Source organism: Macrotis lagotis, chromosome 3 (genome assembly GCF_037893015.1).
Source record: "Macrotis lagotis isolate mMagLag1 chromosome 3, bilby.v1.9.chrom.fasta, whole genome shotgun sequence".
NCBI lineage: Eukaryota > Metazoa > Chordata > Mammalia > Peramelemorphia > Peramelidae > Macrotis > Macrotis lagotis.
This window is the reverse complement of record NC_133660.1, coordinates 285424179-285428936: the sequence shown is the minus strand read 5'-3', so window position 1 is coordinate 285428936 and position 4758 is coordinate 285424179.

The window sequence follows — 4758 nt, the reverse complement described above, 5'->3', positions numbered from 1 at the left end:
ACAAGCTTAAAATAATGTGGTAATTCTCAGTGTTGTTTACTCATGTAGTGAGATGGTTATGAAAGTTTGTGTTGAAGTGAAGTATGTATGTCAATATGACAGCAAGGTTAGATGTAAATTGTAATAAATTCCAAAATCTCATTGTCTTGTGATGAAAACATGTGTTTTGATCTGAGTAAAATGTTAAGCATCTTCATCACATGAAGATTACGCCTTAACAAGTCACCTGAGCTGGAGAGGATTTTTTTTGGAACAGATTCATAAGATATAGAAGGACATTGGATGTCTCCAGAGGAGAAGAGAAGAGAGGAGAGACATCTCCACCATCTCTTGCCTATGTGTACATTGTGTAGACAGGGGATTTTCCCCTTTTTGATACCTGTAACTTTCCCTTGATTCTGTTAAGTGTGACAGCCTTACTTATGCCACTCTTCTTATGATGGCTTGATTATATCCTACATGAATCTTTATTTCTGATTTAGAGAACAAGAGATACAAATGACTGGGAAGATACTTGGCCTGCAGAAAGAATCATTCAGGTCTATGGATTGGCTACTTTGGCACAGGATGGGAGCTTTGGATATAGGAACCTAGTATATATATCAAACAGAACTATCAGGCTCCAAACAGTAGAGAAAATTATTACTAATCAAACAGCAAAGCTCTGGATTTCCTGGCTCACTAAGCCACCAAAATCAGAGAATCCATCATCCAACACAGGTTGGTCTTGGACTACTTACTGACAGAAGAAAGGGTGGGGGGTATGTGGGATACTGAACCTGACTGGGTGCTATATAAAATTTGATGACAATGGTAAACTGGTTAAAGAGATCACTGCGGGGATTATGAAGTTAGATTCCATCCCATTGTAAACTTAATCTTCCACCTTCATTACTTCATGGTGGTCTTAATCCGGAAAGGCCTGGTGGAAACAAGGCCTTTGGTTTCTATTGATAGCAATTAGTGGGGTGATTTCACTTCTTATTTGCCTTCCATCTATAATACAGATGGTGACCACCACAATACAAATGACCTTGTCTAAGATGGTCAGAAATGAAGAGAATGTTCGAGGGTAAGTAAGAATGATGATATTGAGAGGGAAGGGATAGGAGTCAGTAAGCCATGATGAAGAGGAAAGACCAGCTCCTGAGGGAGAGATAGATGAAAGAAAAGATGAGATGATTCAAGAATGGTGTGAGAAGTCTTCAGTGTGTATAAAATAAGAGGGGGGGGGATTGAGAGGAATCAAGAAATTGCTCGGTGAAGACTTCTCAGGGTCAGGGGAAATGACCTCTGCTCTGTCTCAAGATATTTAAAATTTTCCCCTTCCTGAGGATATTGTAAGGTCTTATCTTCACAGAAGCAGACCCCTGGAAAAATAACCTTATTTAGTCTTGCAAAAACAAAAAAACCAGGACAGGTTGTCAAGAAAGAATTATGTCTTGCCTTACTAACAGCTGTGATTTCCTGGCAGAAAGACCCTGACAGGTGATCACAAGATTGTGAGCCCCTAACAATAGAGGGGAATAGGATAGGGGTATGAGGAAATGTAGTCAAAATCAGTGTATAAAAATCTGTATTGCTTATTCCATTTCACCTCACTCCACCAGACTTGCTGGTGGAGGTGATGCCCTTTTTCTGCAGGAATGGAATAAAACTGCTTTCTCTTTCTACCTTGAGAAGCCTCTCATTTAATTAATTGGGTTGGTGGCTGTCTGTTCCACACACTATTATAGATAATTCTTGCTGATGGTTTTAGAGGAACACTACAAATCACTTTAAGGAAAGCTCCATTCATTCTTATGTTTTTTATTAAAAAAACAGAAATGAATCTTTCCCCAAAATCTTTTTTTTGCACTTTGTGATCATCATCTAATTTCTATTGGTTTTGGTATGAATGTGGTCAATTACACTAATAGTTTTCATAAACTTGAATGAACCCTGCATTTCTGATATAAATTCCAGCTGCTCATAGAATATCACCTTTGAGATATATTGCTGTAATCTCTTTGCTAGCATTTTGTTAAGATTTTTACATCAATATTCTTGTATGAAAGTGGTCTGTAGTTTTCTTTTTTAAATAAAGATTTTATTTATTTTGAGTTTTATAATTTTCCCCCAATCTTACTGCCCTTCCCCACCCCCCACAGAAACAAATTTGTCAGTCTTTACTTTATTAGAATGTTGTACATTGATCCAAACTGAGTGTGATGAGAGAGAAATCATATGCTTAAAGAAAAAACATAAAGTATAAGTGAAAACAAAATCAGACAAAAAGATATCAGTTTTTTCCTAAATTAAAGGGAATAGTCCTTGAACTCTGTTCAAACTCCATGGTTCTTTCTCTGGATACAGATGGGTTTGTCCATTTCAGACAGCCCCAAATTGTCCCTGATTGTTGCACTGATGGAATGAGCAAGTCCATCAAGGTTGATCATCACCCCCATGTTGCTGTTAGGGTGTACAGTGGTTTTCTGGTTCTGCTCATCTCGCTCAGCATCAGTTCGTGCAGATCCCTCCAGGGTTCCCTGAATTCCCATCTCTCCTTGTTTCTAATAGAGCAATGACATACATAGACCATAGTTTGCTAAGCCATTATGCAATTGAAGGACATTTACTGGATTTCCAATTCTTTGCCACCACAAACAGGGCTGCTATGAATATTTTTGTACAAGTGAAGTTTTTATCTTTTTTATCATCTCTTCAGGACATAGACCCAGTAGTGGTATTGCTGGGTCAAAGGGTATGTACATTTTTGTTGCCCTTTGGGATTAGTTTCAAATTTTTCTCCAGAAATGTTGGATGAGTTCACAACTCCACCAACAATGTAATAGTGTACCAGATTTCCCCACAACCCTTCCAACAATGATCATTATCATTTCTGGTCATATTGGCCAGTCTGAGAGGTGTGAGGTGGTACCTCAGACAAGCTTTAATTTGCATTTCTCTAATAAGTAGTGATTTGGAGAAATTTTTCATATGACTATGGATTGCTTTGATCTCCTCATCTGTAAATTGCATTTGCATATCCCTTGACCATTTGTCAAATGGGGAAATGGCTTTTTTTTTAAAAAAAATATGACTCAGTTCTCTGTATATTTTAGAAATGAGTCCTTCGTCTGAAAAATTAGTTGTAAAGATTTGATCTTGGTTACAGTGGTTTTATCTGTGTGAAAGCTTTTTAATTTAATGTAATAGAAATCATCTAGTTTGTTTTTAGTGATATTCTCCATCTCTTCCTTAGTCATAAACAGCTTCCCTTTCCATAGATCTGACAGGTAAACTAATCCTTGATATTCTAATTTGCTTATAGTATTATTTTTTATGTCTAAATTATGTATCCATTTGGATCTTATCTTGGTAAAGCATGTTGTTCTGATCTAAGTTTCTTCCATGCTAACTTCTAATTTTCCCTGCAGTTTTTATCAAAGAGAGAGTTTTTATCCCAATAACTGGACTCTTTTGGGTTTATCAAATAACAGATTACTATGATTGTTTCCTGCTATTTTACCTAGTCTATTCCACTGGTTCACCACTCTATTTCTTAATTAATACCAGACAATTTTGATGAGTGATGCTTTGTAATATAATTTTAGATCTGGTAGGGCTAAGCCCCCTTCTTTTGCACTTTTTTCCTTAAATCCCTAGCAATTCTTGACTTTTTATTTCTCCATATGAATTTATTTACAACTTTACCTAGGTCAAAGTAATTTTTTGGACTTTGGATTGGTAGTGCACAAAACAGGTAGTTTAGTTTTGGTAGAATGGTCATTTTTATTATATTAGCTCTACCTATCCATGAGCAGTTAACATTTGCCCAGTTATTTAAATCTTATTTTATTTCTGTGAGAAGTGTTTTGTAATTGTTTTCAAAAAATTTCTGAGTCTACCTTGGCAAATAGACTCCTAGGTATTTTATATTGTCTGAGGTGACTTTTGAATGGGATTCCTTTTCTAGCTCTTCCTGCTGTATCTTGCTAAACATATATAGAAAAGTTGAGGATTTATGAGGGTTTATTTTATATCCTGCTATTTTGCTAAAATTGCTAATTGTTTCCAGTAGTTTTTTGGATGATTTCTTGGGATTCTCTAGGTAGACCATCATGTCTTCTGCAAAGAATGACATTTTGTCTCTCCCTTCCCAATTCTAATTCCTTCAATTTCTTTTTCCTTCTTTAATTGTTGAAACTAATATTTCTAATAAGATATTGAATAGTAGTGGCTGATAATGGGCACCCTTGTTTCATCCCCAATCTTGTTGGGAATGCCTCTAGCCTCTCCCCATTCCATATAATGCATATTAATGGTTTCACATAGATACTGCTTATTATTCTAAGGAACAGTCCATTTATTCCTATACTCTTTAATGTTTTTAGTAGGAATGGGTGCTGTATTTTGTCAAAATATTTTTCAGCATCTATTGGTATGGTCATATAATTTCTGATAGGTTTGTTGTTGATATAATTGAGTACACTAAGAGTTTTCCTAATATTGAACCAACCCTGCATTCCTGGGATAACTCCCACTTGATCATAGTGTATTATCCCAGTGATAACTTGTAATCATTTTGCTAAGATTTTATTTAAGATTTTTGTATTTATATTCATTAGGGAGATAGGTCTCTAATTTTCTTTGTCTGTTTTAAATCTTCCTGGTTTAGGTATTAGCACCATATTGGTTTCATAGAAAGAGTTAGGCAGAGTTCCATCTTCCCCAATTTTTCCAAAGAGTTTATATAGAATTGGAACCAATTTTCCT